We start from the raw sequence: 16043 nt of genomic DNA, 5'->3' as shown, positions 1-16043 counted from the left end.
TCCTATTGTTTGGTTTGTTTTGATTTGTTTTGATGATGTTTTGGCGGGTTTTCGGAATGTTTTGGTGGTGTTTTAGAATGTTTTGTTTTCTCTTGTGTTGTTTTTATTGTCTTGGCAGGTTGTGGAACGTTTGGATTCGTTTTGGCGGGTTTTAAAATATTTTGGCGGGTATTTGGAATGTTTTGGGTTGCTTTCATTTGTTTTGATTATGTTTTGGCAAGTTATTGAAAGTTTCGATCACTTCTGACTGGTTTTCTAGTATTTTGGCATCTTTTCAGAATGTTTTGATCAGTTTTGGCAGGTTGTAAACTATTTTGTCAGGTTTTTGGAATGTTTTGGTTGGTTTTGATTTGTTTTTATGATGTTTTGCCAAGTTTTTTGAATGTTTTGATCAGTTCTGGCTGGTTTTCTAATGTTTTGGCATATTTTCAGAATGTTTTGATGAGTTTTGTGGGTCTAAATCATTTTGGCGGGTTTTCGGAATATTTTGGTTTGTTTTGATTTGATTTGATGATGTTTTGTCGGGTTTTCGGAATGTTTTGGTTGGGTTTTAGAATGTTTTGTATTCTCTTGAGTTGTTTTTATTCTGTTGGCAGGTTTTGGAATGTTTGGATTGCTTTTGGCGGGTTTTAAAATATTTTGGCGGGTATTTGGAATGTTTTGGCGGGTATTCGGAATGTTTTGATTAGTTTTGACGGGTTTTGAAATATTTTGGCGGGTTTTTAGAAGGTTTTGATTCTGTTTAGCCCAGTTTTTGGTGTGTTTGGATTAGCTTTGGTGGGCTTTATCATGTTTTGTCAGGTTTTTTCGAATGTATTGATCACTTCTGTCTGGTTTTCTATTTTGGCGGGTTTGAAAATATTTTTGGATGAGTTTTGGCGGGTTTGAAAATATTTTGGCTCTTTGCGCAGAGACGACGGTGCCGGTTGCGGTGCGCTCCGGGCCGCTCCTTCTGCGGAAAGACGCCTGGCAGCGGCACTTGGGACAGCTCCGCGTCTCCGTATTCTGCGTTTCTTGCCTTCTGCATCTCAGCAAAATGCTTTCCCACTAGGTCTAGCAAGGAGAAACTGTGGCAGCTGAGTAGATGTAGCCCGGCCCGCCCTTTGAAGTTGACAAGTTCTTGGCATCTCAGAACCTCAAGGGAAGAGCAAGGTTATCTATGGTAGGCTGGGGCAGAACTAGCAGCAAGCAGAGCAAAGTTGTCCAAGAATAGCTTCCATTGGAATGCTAATGGCAATTGAAGAGGCAGGCCAGTGGCAAGCCACTAGCTTCTAGCAGTTTGAAAGTTGCAGACACAGTGCAGGTGTTGTGCGGCTTCCTTCTTGGCCTCCTAGAAGGTGCCGTGGTGCCGCGCTCTCCGTCTCTTGCTTGCCAATATGTTGCTGTGTTCCTCCTATTGTTTGGTTTGTTTTGATTTGTTTTGATGATCTTTTGGCGGGTTTTCGGAATGTTTTGGTGGTGTTTTAGAATGTTTTGTTTTCTCTTGTGTTGTTTTTATTGTCTTGGCAGGTTGTGGAACGTTTGGATTCGTTTTGGCGGGTTTTAAAATATTTTGGCGGGTATTTGGAATGTTTTGGTTTGCTTTCATTTGTTTTGATTATGTTTTGGCAAGTTATTGAAAGTTTCGATCACTTCTGACTGGTTTTCTAGTATTTTGGCATCTTTTCAGAATGTTTTGATCAGTTTTAGCAGGTTGTAAACTATTTTGTCAGGTTTTTGGAATGTTTTGGTTGGTTTTGATTTGTTTTTATGATGTTTTGCCAAGTTTTTTGAATGTTTTGATCAGTTCTGGCTGGTTTTCTAATGTTTTGGCAATTTTCAGAATGTTTTGATGAGTTTTGTGGGTCTAAATCATTTTGGCGGTTTTCGGAATATTTTGGTTGGTTTTGATTTGTTTTGATGATGTTTTGGCGGGTTTTCGGAATGTTTTGGTTGGGTTTTAGAATGTTTTGTATTCTCTTGAGTTGTTTTTATTGTCTTGGCAGGTTTTGGAATGTTTGGATTCGTTTTGGCGGGTTTTAAAATATTTTGGCGGGTATTTGGAATGTTTTGGCGGGTATTCGGAATGTTTTGATTAGTTTTGACGGGTTTTGAAATATTTTGGCGGGTTTTTAGAAGGTTTTGATTCTGTTTAGCCCAGTTTTTGGTGTGTTTGGATTAGCTTTGGTGGGCTTTATCATGTTTTGTCAGGTTTTTTCGAATGTATTGATCACTTCTGTCTGGTTTTCTATTTTGGCGGGTTTGAAAATATTTTTGGATGAGTTTTGGCGGGTTTGAAAATATTTTGGCTCTTTGCGCAGAGACGACGGTGCCGGTTGCGGTGCGCTCCGGGGCGCTCCTTCTGCGGAAAGACGCCTGGCAGCGGCACTTGGGACAGCTCCGCGTCTCCGTATTCTGCGTTTCTTGCCTTCTGCATCTCAGCAAAATGCTTTCCCACTAGGTCTAGCAAGGAGAAACTGTGGCAGCTGAGTAGATGTAGCCCGGCCCGCCCTTTGAAGTTGACAAGTTCTTGGCATCTCAGAACCTCAAGGGAAGAGCAAGGTTATCTATGGTAGGCTGGGGCAGAACTAGCAGCAAGCAGAGCAAAGTTGTCCAAGAATAGCTTCCATTGGAATGCTAATGGCAATTGAAGAGGCAGGCCAGTGGCAAGCCACTAGCTTCTAGCAGTTTGAAAGTTGCAGACACAGTGCAGGTGTTGTGCGGCTTCCTTCTTGGCCTCCTAGAAGGTGCCGCGGTGCCGCGCTCTCCGTCTCTTGCTTGCCAATATGTTGCCGTGTTCCTCCTATTGTTTGGTTTGTTTTGATTTGTTTTGATGATGTTTTGGCGGGTTTTCGGAATGTTTTGGTGGTGTTTTAGAATGTTTTGTTTTCTCTTGTGTTGTTTTTATTGTCTTGGCAGGTTGTGGAACGTTTGGATTCGTTTTGGCGGGTTTTAAAATATTTTGGCGGGTATTTGGAATGTTTTGGGTTGCTTTCATTTGTTTTGATTATGTTTTGGCAAGTTATTGAAAGTTTCGATCACTTCTGACTGGTTTTCTAGTATTTTGGCATCTTTTCAGAATGTTTTGATCAGTTTTGGCAGGTTGTAAACTATTTTGTCAGGTTTTTGGAATGTTTTGGTTGGTTTTGATTTGTTTTTATGATGTTTTGCCAAGTTTTTTGAATGTTTTGATCAGTTCTGGCTGGTTTTCTAATGTTTTGGCATATTTTCAGAATGTTTTGATGAGTTTTGTGGGTCTAAATCATTTTGGCGGGTTTTCGGAATATTTTGGTTTGTTTTGATTTGATTTGATGATGTTTTGTCGGGTTTTCGGAATGTTTTGGTTGGGTTTTAGAATGTTTTGTATTCTCTTGAGTTGTTTTTATTCTGTTGGCAGGTTTTGGAATGTTTGGATTGCTTTTGGCGGGTTTTAAAATATTTTGGCGGGTATTTGGAATGTTTTGGCGGGTATTCGGAATGTTTTGATTAGTTTTGACGGGTTTTGAAATATTTTGGCGGGTTTTTAGAAGGTTTTGATTCTGTTTAGCCCAGTTTTTGGTGTGTTTGGATTAGCTTTGGTGGGCTTTATCATGTTTTGTCAGGTTTTTTCGAATGTATTGATCACTTCTGTCTGGTTTTCTATTTTGGCGGGTTTGAAAATATTTTTGGATGAGTTTTGGCGGGTTAGAAAATATTTTGGCTCTTTGCGCAGAGACGACGGTGCCGGTTGCGGTGCGCTCCGGGCCGCTCCTTCTGCGGAAAGACGCCTGGCAGCGGCACTTGGGACAGCTCCGCGTCTCCGTATTCTGCGTTTCTTGCCTTCTGCATCTCAGCAAAATGCTTTCCCACTAGGTCTAGCAAGGAGAAACTGTGGCAGCTGAGTAGATGTAGCCCGGCCCGCCCTTTGAAGTTGACAAGTTCTTGGCATCTCAGAACCTCAAGGGAAGAGCAAGGTTATCTATGGTAGGCTGGGGCAGAACTAGCAGCAAGCAGAGCAAAGTTGTCCAAGAATAGCTTCCATTGGAATGCTAATGGCAATTGAAGAGGCAGGCCAGTGGCAAGCCACTAGCTTCTAGCAGTTTGAAAGTTGCAGACACAGTGCAGGTGTTGTGCGGCTTCCTTCTTGGCCTCCTAGAAGGTGCCGCACTCTCCGTCTCTTGCTTGCCAATATGTTGCCGTGTTCCTCCTATTGTTTGGTTTGTTTTGATTTGTTTTGATGATGTTTTGGCGGGTTTTCGGAATGTTTTGGTGGTGTTTTAGAATGTTTTGTTTTCTCTTGTGTTGTTTTTATTGTCTTGGAAGGTTTTGGAACGTTTGGATTCGTTTTGGCGGGTTTTAAAATATTTTGGCGGTTGTTTGGAATGTTTTGGTTTGCTTTCATTTGTTTTGATTATGTTTTGGCAAGTTATTGAAAGTTTCGATCACTTCTGACTGGTTTTCTAGTATTTTGGCATCTTTTCAGAATGTTTTGATCAGTTTTAGCAGGTTGTAAACTATTTTGTCAGGTTTTTGGAATGTTTTGGCTGGTTTTGATTTGTTTTTATGACGTTTTGCCAAGTTTTTTGAATGATTTGATCAGTTCTGGCTGGTTTTCTAATGTTTTGGCAATTTTCAGAATGTTTTGATGAGTTTTGTGGGTCTAAATTATTTTGGCGGTTTTTGGAATATTTTGGTTGGTTTTGATTTGATTTGATGATGTTTTGTCGGGTTTTCGGAATGTTTTGGTTGGGTTTTAGAATGTTTTGTATTCTCTTGAGTTGTTTTTATTCTGTTGGCAGGTTTTGGAATGTTTGGATTGCTTTTGGCGGGTTTTAAAATATTTTGGCGGGTATTTGGAATGTTTTGGCGGGTATTCGGAATGTTTTGATTAGTTTTGACGGGTTTTGAAATATTTTGGCGGGTTTTTAGAAGGTTTTGATTCTGTTTAGCCCAGTTTTTGGTGTGTTTGGATTAGCTTTGGTGGGCTTTATCATGTTTTGTCAGGTTTTTTCGAATGTATTGATCACTTCTGTCTGGTTTTCTATTTTGGCGGGTTTGAAAATATTTTTGGATGAGTTTTGGCAGGTTTGAAAATATTTTGGCTCTTTGCGCAGAGACGACGGTGCCGGTTGCGGTGCGCTCCGGGCCGCTCCTTCTGCGGAAAGACGCCTGGCATCGGCACTTGGGACAGCTCCGCGTCTCCGTATTCTGCGTTTCTTGCCTTCTGCATCTCAGCAAAATGCTTTCCCACTAGGTCTAGCAAGGAGAAACTGTGGCAGCTGAGTAGATGTAGCCCGGCCCGCCCTTTGAAGTTGACAAGTTCTTGGCATCTCAGAACCTCAAGGGAAGAGCAAGGTTATCTATGGTAGGCTGGGGCAGAACTAGCAGCAAGCAGAGCAAAGTTGTCCAAGAATAGCTTCCATTGGAATGCTAATGGCAATTGAAGAGGCAGGCCAGTGGCAAGCCACTAGCTTCTAGCAGTTTGAAAGTTGCAGACACAGTGCAGGTGTTGTGCGGCTTCCTTCTTGGCCTCCTAGAAGGTGCCGTGGTGCCGCGCTCTCCGTCTCTTGCTTGCCAATATGTTGCTGTGTTCCTCCTATTGTTTGGTTTGTTTTGATTTGTTTTGATGATCTTTTGGCGGGTTTTCGGAATGTTTTGGTGGTGTTTTAGAATGTTTTGTTTTCTCTTGTGTTGTTTTTATTGTCTTGGCAGGTTGTGGAACGTTTGGATTCGTTTTGGCGGGTTTTAAAATATTTTGGCGGGTATTTGGAATGTTTTGGTTTGCTTTCATTTGTTTTGATTATGTTTTGGCAAGTTATTGAAAGTTTCGATCACTTCTGACTGGTTTTCTAGTATTTTGACATCTTTTCAGAATGTTTTGATCAGTTTTAGCAGGTTGTAAACTATTTTGTCAGGTTTTTGGAATGTTTTGGTTGGTTTTGATTTGTTTTTATGATGTTTTGCCAAGTTTTTTGAATGTTTTGATCAGTTCTGGCTGGTTTTCTAATGTTTTGGCAATTTTCAGAATGTTTTGATGAGTTTTGTGGGTCTAAATCATTTTGGCGGTTTTCGGAATATTTTGGTTGGTTTTGATTTGTTTTGATGATGTTTTGGCGGGTTTTCGGAATGTTTTGGTTGGGTTTTAGAATGTTTTGTATTCTCTTGAGTTGTTTTTATTGTCTTGGCAGGTTTTGGAATGTTTGGATTCGTTTTGGCGGGTTTTAAAATATTTTGGCGGGTATTTGGAATGTTTTGGCGGGTATTCGGAATGTTTTGATTAGTTTTGACGGGTTTTGAAATATTTTGGCGGGTTTTTAGAAGGTTTTGATTCTGTTTAGCCCAGTTTTTGGTGTGTTTGGATTAGCTTTGGTGGGCTTTATCATGTTTTGTCAGGTTTTTTCGAATGTATTGATCACTTCTGTCTGGTTTTCTATTTTGGCGGGTTTGAAAATATTTTTGGATGAGTTTTGGCGGGTTAGAAAATATTTTGGCTCTTTGCGCAGAGACGACGGTGCCGGTTGCGGTGCGCTCCGGGGCGCTCCTTCTGCGGAAAGACGCCTGGCAGCGGCACTTGGGACAGCTCCGCGTCTCCGTATTCTGCGTTTCTTGCCTTCTGCATCTCAGCAAAATGCTTTCCCACTAGGTCTAGCAAGGAGAAACTGTGGCAGCTGAGTAGATGTAGCCCGGCCCGCCCTTTGAAGTTGACAAGTTCTTGGCATCTCAGAACCTCAAGGGAAGAGCAAGGTTATCTATGGTAGGCTGGGGCAGAACTAGCAGCAAGCAGAGCAAAGTTGTCCAAGAATAGCTTCCATTGGAATGCTAATGGCAATTGAAGAGGCAGGCCAGTGGCAAGCCACTAGCTTCTAGCAGTTTGAAAGTTGCAGACACAGTGCAGGTGTTGTGCGGCTTCCTTCTTGGCCTCCTAGAAGGTGCCGCGGTGCCGCGCTCTCCGTCTCTTGCTTGCCAATATGTTGCCGTGTTCCTCCTATTGTTTGGTTTGTTTTGATTTGTTTTGATGATCTTTTGGCGGGTTTTCGGAATGTTTTGGTGGTGTTTTAGAATGTTTTGTTTTCTCTTGTGTTGTTTTTATTGTCTTGGAAGGTTTTGGAACGTTTGGATTCGTTTTGGCGGGTTTTAAAATATTTTGGCGGGTGTTTGGAATGTTTTGGTTTGCTTTCATTTGTTTTGATTATGTTTTGGCAAGTTATTGAAAGTTTCGATCACTTCTGACTGGTTTTCTAGTATTTTGGGATCTTTTCAGAATGTTTTGATCAGTTTTAGCAGGTTGTAAACTATTTTGTCAGGTTTTTGGAATGTTTTGGTTGGTTTTGATTTGTTTTTATGATGTTTTGGAAAGTTTTTTGAATGATTTGATCAGTTCTGGCTGGTTTTCTAATGTTTTGGCAATTTTCAGAATGTTTTGATGAGTTTTGTGGGTCTAAATTATTTTGGCGGTTTTTGGAATATTTTGGTTGGTTTTGATTTGATTTGATGATGTTTTGTCGGGTTTTTGGAATGTTTTGGTTGGGTTTTAGAATGTTTTGTATTCTCTTGAGTTGTTTTTATTCTGTTGGCAGGTTTTGGAATGTTTGGATTTGTTTTGGCGGGTTTTAAAATATTTTGGCGGGTATTTGGAATGTTTTGGCGGGTATTCGGAATGTTTTGATTAGTTTTGACGGGTTTTGAAATATTTTGGCGGGTTTTTAGAAGGTTTTGATTCTGTTTAGCCCAGTTTTTGGTGTGTTTGGATTAGCTTTGGTGGGCTTTATCATGTTTTGTCAGGTTTTTTCGAATGTATTGATCACTTCTGTCTGGTTTTCTATTTTGGCGGGTTTGAAAATATTTTTGGATGAGTTTTGGCGGGTTAGAAAATATTTTGGCTCTTTGCGCAGAGACGACGGTGCCGGTTGCGGTGCGCTCCGGGGCGCTCCTTCTGCGGAAAGACGCCTGGCAGCGGCACTTGGGACAGCTCCGCGTCTCCGTATTCTGCGTTTCTTGCCTTCTGCATCTCAGCAAAATGCTTTCCCACTAGGTCTAGCAAGGAGAAACTGTGGCAGCTGAGTAGATGTAGCCCGGCCCGCCCTTTGAAGTTGACAAGTTCTTGGCATCTCAGAACCTCAAGGGAAGAGCAAGGTTATCTATGGTAGGCTGGGGCAGAACTAGCAGCAAGCAGAGCAAAGTTGTCCAAGAATAGCTTCCATTGGAATGCTAATGGCAATTGAAGAGGCAGGCCAGTGGCAAGCCACTAGCTTCTAGCAGTTTGAAAGTTGCAGACACAGTGCAGGTGTTGTGCGGCTTCCTTCTTGGCCTCCTAGAAGGTGCCGCGGTGCCGCGCTCTCCGTCTCTTGCTTGCCAATATGTTGCCGTGTTCCTCCTATTGTTTGGTTTGTTTTGATTTGTTTTGATGATGTTTTGGCGGGTTTTCGGAATGTTTTGGTGGTGTTTTAGAATGTTTTGTTTTCTCTTGTGTTGTTTTTATTGTCTTGGCAGGTTGTGGAACGTTTGGATTCGTTTTGGCGGGTTTTAAAATATTTTGGCGGGTATTTGGAATGTTTTGGTTTGCTTTCATTTGTTTTGATTATGTTTTGGCAAGTTATTGAAAGTTTCGATCACTTCTGACTGGTTTTCTAGTATTTTGGCATCTTTTCAGAATGTTTTGATCAGTTTTGGCAGGTTGTAAACTATTTTGTCAGGTTTTTGGAATGTTTTGGTTGGTTTTGATTTGTTTTTATGATGTTTTGCCAAGTTTTTTGAATGTTTTGATCAGTTCTGGCTGGTTTTCTAATGTTTTGGCATATTTTCAGAATGTTTTGATGAGTTTTGTGGGTCTAAATCATTTTGGCGGGTTTTCGGAATATTTTGGTTTGTTTTGATTTGATTTGATGATGTTTTGTCGGGTTTTCGGAATGTTTTGGTTGGGTTTTAGAATGTTTTGTATTCTCTTGAGTTGTTTTTATTCTGTTGGCAGGTTTTGGAATGTTTGGATTGCTTTTGGCGGGTTTTAAAATATTTTGGCGGGTATTTGGAATGTTTTGGCGGGTATTCGGAATGTTTTGATTAGTTTTGACGGGTTTTGAAATATTTTGGCGGGTTTTTAGAAGGTTTTGATTCTGTTTAGCCCAGTTTTTGGTGTGTTTGGATTAGCTTTGGTGGGCTTTATCATGTTTTGTCAGGTTTTTTCGAATGTATTGATCACTTCTGTCTGGTTTTCTATTTTGGCGGGTTTGAAAATATTTTTGGATGAGTTTTGGCGGGTTTGAAAATATTTTGGCTCTTTGCGCAGAGACGACGGTGCCGGTTGCGGTGCGCTCCGGGGCGCTCCTTCTGCGGAAAGACGCCTGGCAGCGGCACTTGGGACAGCTCCGCGTCTCCGTATTCTGCGTTTCTTGCCTTCTGCATCTCAGCAAAATGCTTTCCCACTAGGTCTAGCAAGGAGAAACTGTGGCAGCTGAGTAGATGTAGCCCGGCCCGCCCTTTGAAGTTGACAAGTTCTTGGCATCTCAGAACCTCAAGGGAAGAGCAAGGTTATCTATGGTAGGCTGGGGCAGAACTAGCAGCAAGCAGAGCAAAGTTGTCCAAGAATAGCTTCCATTGGAATGCTAATGGCAATTGAAGAGGCAGGCCAGTGGCAAGCCACTAGCTTCTAGCAGTTTGAAAGTTGCAGACACAGTGCAGGTGTTGTGCGGCTTCCTTCTTGGCCTCCTAGAAGGTGCCGCGGTGCCGCGCTCTCCGTCTCTTGCTTGCCAATATGTTGCCGTGTTCCTCCTATTGTTTGGTTTGTTTTGATTTGTTTTGATGATGTTTTGGCGGGTTTTCGGAATGTTTTGGTGGTGTTTTAGAATGTTTTGTTTTCTCTTGTGTTGTTTTTATTGTCTTGGAAGGTTTTGGAACGTTTGGATTCGTTTTGGCGGGTTTTAAAATATTTTGGCGGGTGTTTGGAATGTTTTGGTTTGCTTTCATTTGTTTTGATTATGTTTTGGCAAGTTATTGAAAGTTTCGATCACTTCTGACTGGTTTTCTAGTATTTTGGGATCTTTTCAGAATGTTTTGATCAGTTTTAGCAGGTTGTAAACTATTTTGTCAGGTTTTTGGAATGTTTTGGTTGGTTTTGATTTGTTTTTATGATGTTTTGGAAAGTTTTTTGAATGATTTGATCAGTTCTGGCTGGTTTTCTAATGTTTTGGCAATTTTCAGAATGTTTTGATGAGTTTTGTGGGTCTAAATTATTTTGGCGGTTTTTGGAATATTTTGGTTGGTTTTGATTTGATTTGATGATGTTTTGTCGGGTTTTTGGAATGTTTTGGTTGGGTTTTAGAATGTTTTGTATTCTCTTGAGTTGTTTTTATTCTGTTGGCAGGTTTTGGAATGTTTGGATTTGTTTTGGCGGGTTTTAAAATATTTTGGCGGGTATTTGGAATGTTTTGGCGGGTATTCGGAATGTTTTGATTAGTTTTGACGGGTTTTGAAATATTTTGGCGGGTTTTTAGAAGGTTTTGATTCTGTTTAGCCCAGTTTTTGGTGTGTTTGGATTAGCTTTGGTGGGCTTTATCATGTTTTGTCAGGTTTTTTCGAATGTATTGATCACTTCTGTCTGGTTTTCTATTTTGGCGGGTTTGAAAATATTTTTGGATGAGTTTTGGCGGGTTAGAAAATATTTTGGCTCTTTGCGCAGAGACGACGGTGCCGGTTGCGGTGCGCTCCGGGGCGCTCCTTCTGCGGAAAGACGCCTGGCAGCGGCACTTGGGACAGCTCCGCGTCTCCGTATTCTGCGTTTCTTGCCTTCTGCATCTCAGCAAAATGCTTTCCCACTAGGTCTAGCAAGGAGAAACTGTGGCAGCTGAGTAGATGTAGCCCGGCCCGCCCTTTGAAGTTGACAAGTTCTTGGCATCTCAGAACCTCAAGGGAAGAGCAAGGTTATCTATGGTAGGCTGGGGCAGAACTAGCAGCAAGCAGAGCAAAGTTGTCCAAGAATAGCTTCCATTGGAATGCTAATGGCAATTGAAGAGGCAGGCCAGTGGCAAGCCACTAGCTTCTAGCAGTTTGAAAGTTGCAGACACAGTGCAGGTGTTGTGCGGCTTCCTTCTTGGCCTCCTAGAAGGTGCCGCGGTGCCGCGCTCTCCGTCTCTTGCTTGCCAATATGTTGCCGTGTTCCTCCTATTGTTTGGTTTGTTTTGATTTGTTTTGATGATGTTTTGGCGGGTTTTCGGAATGTTTTGGTGGTGTTTTAGAATGTTTTGTTTTCTCTTGTGTTGTTTTTATTGTCTTGGCAGGTTGTGGAACGTTTGGATTCGTTTTGGCGGGTTTTAAAATATTTTGGCGGGTGTTTGGAATGTTTTGGTTTGCTTTCATTTGTTTTGATTATGTTTTGGCAAGTTATTGAAAGTTTCGATCACTTCTGACTGGTTTTCTAGTATTTTGGCATCTTTTCAGAATGTTTTGATCAGTTTTAGCAGGTTGTAAACTATTTTGTCAGGTTTTTGGAATGTTTTGGTTGGTTTTGATTTGTTTTTATGATGTTTTGGAAAGTTTTTTGAATTATTTGATCAGTTCTGGCTGGTTTTCTAATGTTTTGGCAATTTTCAGAATGTTTTGATGAGTTTTGTGGGTCTAAATTATTTTGGCGGTTTTTGGAATATTTTGGTTGGTTTTGATTTGATTTGATGATGTTTTGTCGGGTTTTCGGAATGTTTTGGTTGGGTTTTAGAATGTTTTGTATTCTCTTGAGTTGTTTTTATTCTGTTGGCAGGTTTTGGAATGTTTGGATTGCTTTTGGCGGGTTTTAAAATATTTTGGCGGGTATTTGGAATGTTTTGGCGGGTATTCGGAATGTTTTGATTAGTTTTGACGGGTTTTGAAATATTTTGGCGGGTTTTTAGAAGGTTTTGATTCTGTTTAGCCCAGTTTTTGGTGTGTTTGGATTAGCTTTGGTGGGCTTTATCATGTTTTGTCAGGTTTTTTCGAATGTATTGATCACTTCTGTCTGGTTTTCTATTTTGGCGGGTTTGAAAATATTTTTGGATGAGTTTTGGCGGGTTTGAAAATATTTTGGCTCTTTGCGCAGAGACGACGGTGCCGGTTGCGGTGCGCTCCGGGCCGCTCCTTCTGCGGAAAGACGCCTGGCAGCGGCACTTGGGACAGCTCCGCGTCTCCGTATTCTGCGTTTCTTGCCTTCTGCATCTCAGCAAAATGCTTTCCCACTAGGTCTAGCAAGGAGAAACTGTGGCAGCTGAGTAGATGTAGCCCGGCCCGCCCTTTGAAGTTGACAAGTTCTTGGCATCTCAGAACCTCAAGGGAAGAGCAAGGTTATCTATGGTAGGCTGGGGCAGAACTAGCAGCAAGCAGAGCAAAGTTGTCCAAGAATAGCTTCCATTGGAATGCTAATGGCAATTGAAGAGGCAGGCCAGTGGCAAGCCACTAGCTTCTAGCAGTTTGAAAGTTGCAGACACAGTGCAGGTGTTGTGCGGCTTCTTTCTTGGCCTCCTAGAAGGTGCCGTGGTGCCGCGCTCTCCGTCTCTTGCTTGCCAATATGTTGCCATGTTCCTCCTATTGTTTGGTTTGTTTTGATTTGTTTTGATGATCTTTTGGCGGGTTTTCGGAATGTTTTGGTGGTGTTTTAGAATGTTTTGTTTTCTCTTGTGTTGTTTTTATTGTCTTGGCAGGTTGTGGAACGTTTGGATTAGTTTTGGCGGGTTTTAAAATATTTTGGCGGGCATTTGGAATGTTTTGGTTTGCTTTCATTTGTTTTGATTATGTTTTGGCAAGTTATTGAAAGTTTCGATCACTTCTGACTGGTTTTCTAGTATTTTGGGATCTTTTCAGAATGTTTTGATCAGTTTTAGAATGTTTTGTATTCTCTTGAGTTGTTTTTATTGTGTTGGCATGTTTTGGAGTGTTTGGATTGCTTTTGGCGGGTTTTAAAATATTTTGGCGGGTATTTGGAATGTTTTGGCGGGTATTTGGAAGGTTTTGATTAGTTTTGACGGGTTTTGAAATATTTTGGCGGGTTTTTAGAAGGTTTTGACTTGTTTTGATTCTGTTTAGCCCAGTTTTTGGTGTGTTTGGATTAGCTTTGGTGGGCTTTATCATGTTTTGTCAGGTTTTTTCGAATGTATTGATCACTTCTGTCTGGTTTTCTATTTTGGCGGGTTTGAAAATAGTTTTGGATGAGTTTTGGCGGGTTTGAAAATATTTTGGCTCTTTGCGCAGAGACGACGGTGCCGGTTGCGGTGCGCTGCGGGGCGCTCCTTCTGCGGAAAGACGCCTGGCAGCGGCACTTGGGACAGCTCCGCGTCTCCGTATTCTGCGTTTCTTGCCTTCTGCATCTCAGCAAAATGCTTTCCCACTAGGTCTAGCAAGGAGAAACTGTGGCAGCTGAGTAGATGTAGCCCGGCCCGCCCTTTGAAGTTGACAAGTTCTTGGCATCTCAGAACCTCAAGGGAAGAGCAAGGTTATCTATGGTAGGCTGGGGCAGAACTAGCAGCAAGCAGAGCAAAGTTGTCCAAGAATAGCTTCCATTGGAATGCTAATGGCAATTGAAGAGGCAGGCCAGTGGCAAGCCACTAGCTTCTAGCAGTTTGAAAGTTGCAGACACAGTGCAGGTGTTGTGCGGCTTCCTTCTTGGCCTCCTAGAAGGTGCCGCGGTGCCGCGCTCTCCGTCTCTTGCTTGCCAATATGTTGCCGTGTTCCTCCTATTGTTTGGTTTGTTTTGATTTGTTTTGATGATGTTTTGGCGGGTTTTCGGAATGTTTTGGTGGTGTTTTAGAATGTTTTGTTTTCTCTTGTGTTGTTTTTATTGTCTTGGAAGGTTTTGGAACGTTTGGATTCGTTTTGGCGGGTTTTAAAATATTTTGGCGGGTGTTTGGAATGTTTTGGTTTGCTTTCATTTGTTTTGATTATGTTTTGGCAAGTTATTGAAAGTTTCGATCACTTCTGACTGGTTTTCTAGTATTTTGGCATCTTTTCAGAATGTTTTGATCAGTTTTAGCAGGTTGTAAACTATTTTGTCAGGTTTTTGGAATGTTTTGGTTGGTTTTGATTTGTTTTTATGATGTTTTGCCAAGTTTTTTGAATGATTTGATCAGTTCTGGCTGGTTTTCTAATGTTTTGGCAATTTTCAGAATGTTTTGATGAGTTTTGTGGGTCTAAATTATTTTGGCGGTTTTTGGAATATTTTGGTTGTTTTTGATTTGATTTGATGATGTTTTGGCGGGTTTTCGGAATGTTTTGGTTGGGTTTTAGAATGTTTTGTATTCTCTTGAGTTGTTTTTATTCTGTTGGCAGGTTTTGGAATGTTTGGATTGCTTTTGGCGGGTTTTAAAATATTTTGGCGGGTATTTGGAATGTTTTGGCGGGTATTCAGAATGTTTTGATTAGTTTTGACGCGTTTTGAAATATTTTGGCGGGTTTTTAGAAGGTTTTGATTCTGTTTAGCCCAGTTTTTGGTGTGTTTGGATTAGCTTTGGTGGGCTTTATCATGTTTTGTCAGGTTTTTTCGAATGTATTGATCACTTCTGTCTGGTTTTCTATTTTGGCGGGTTTGAAAATATTTTTGGATGAGTTTTGGCGGGTTTGAAAATATTTTGGCTCTTTGCGCAGAGACGACGGTGCCGGTTGCGGTGCGCTGCGGGGCGCTCCTTCTGCGGAAAGACGCCTGGCAGCGGCACTTGGGACAGCTCCGCGTCTCCGTATTCTGCGTTTCTTGCCTTCTGCATCTCAGCAAAATGCTTTCCCACTAGGTCTAGCAAGAAGAAACTGTGGCAGCTGAGTAGATGTAGCCCGGCCCGCCCTTTGAAGTTGACAAGTTCTTGGCATCTCAGAGCCTCAAGGGAAGAGCAAGGTTATCTATGGTAGGCTGGGGCAGAACTAGCAGCAAGCAGAGCAAAGTTGTCCAAGAATAGCTTCCATTGGAATGCTAATGGCAATTGAAGAGGCAGGCCAGTGGCAAGCCACTAGCTTCTAGCAGTTTGAAAGTTGCAGACACAGTGCAGGTGTTGTGCGGCTTCCTTCTTGGCCTCCTAGAAGGTGCCGCGGTGCCGCGCTCTCCGTCTCTTGCTTGCCAATATGTTGCCGTGTTCCTCCTATTGTTTGGTTTGTTTTGATTTGTTTTGATGATGTTTTGGCGGGTTTTCGGAATGTTTTGGTGGTGTTTTAGAATGTTTTGTTTTCTCTTGTGTTGTTTTTATTGTCTTGGAAGGTTTTGGAACGTTTGGATTCGTTTTGGCGGGTTTTAAAATATTTTGGCGGGTGTTTGGAATGTTTTGGTTTGCTTTCATTTGTTTTGATTATGTTTTGGCAAGTTATTGAAAGTTTCGATCACTTCTGACTGGTTTTCTAGTATTTTGGCATCTTTTCAGAATGTTTTGATCAGTTTTAGCAGGTTGTAAACTATTTTGTCAGGTTTTTGGAATGTTTTGGTTGGTTTTGATTTGTTTTTATGATGTTTTGCCAAGTTTTTTGAATGATTTGATCAGTTCTGGCTGGTTTTCTAATGTTTTGGCAATTTTCAGAATGTTTTGATGAGTTTTGTGGGTCTAAATTATTTTGGCGGTTTTTGGAATATTTTGGTTGTTTTTGATTTGATTTGATGATGTTTTGTCGGGTTTTCGGAATGTTTTGGTTGGGTTTTAGAATGTTTTGTATTCTCTTGAGTTGTTTTTATTCTGTTGGCAGGTTTTGGAATGTTTGGATTGCTTTTGGCGGGTTTTAAAATATTTTGGCGGGTATTTGGAATGTTTTGGCGGGTATTCGGAATGTTTTGATTAGTTTTGACGGGTTTTGAAATATTTTGGCGGGTTTTTAGAAGGTTTTGATTCTGTTTAGCCCAGTTTTTGGTGTGTTTGGATTAGCTTTGGTGGGCTTTATCATGTTTTGTCAGGTTTTTTCGAATGTATTGATCACTTCTGTCTGGTTTTCTATTTTGGCGGGTTTGAAAATATTTTTGGATGAGTTTTGGCGGGTTTGAAAATATTTTGGCTCTTTGCGCAGAGACGACGGTGCCGGTTGCGGTGCGCTCCGGGGCGCTCCTTCTGCGGAAAGACGCCTGGCAGCGGCACTTGGGACAGCTCCGCGTCTCCGTATTCTGCGTT

This window comes from Passer domesticus, chromosome 3 (assembly GCF_036417665.1).
Source record: "Passer domesticus isolate bPasDom1 chromosome 3, bPasDom1.hap1, whole genome shotgun sequence".
In the NCBI taxonomy this organism is placed as follows: Eukaryota; Metazoa; Chordata; class Aves; order Passeriformes; family Passeridae; genus Passer; species Passer domesticus.
The sequence above is the reverse complement of the archived record's forward strand: the minus strand, read 5'-3'. Positions refer to the sequence as shown.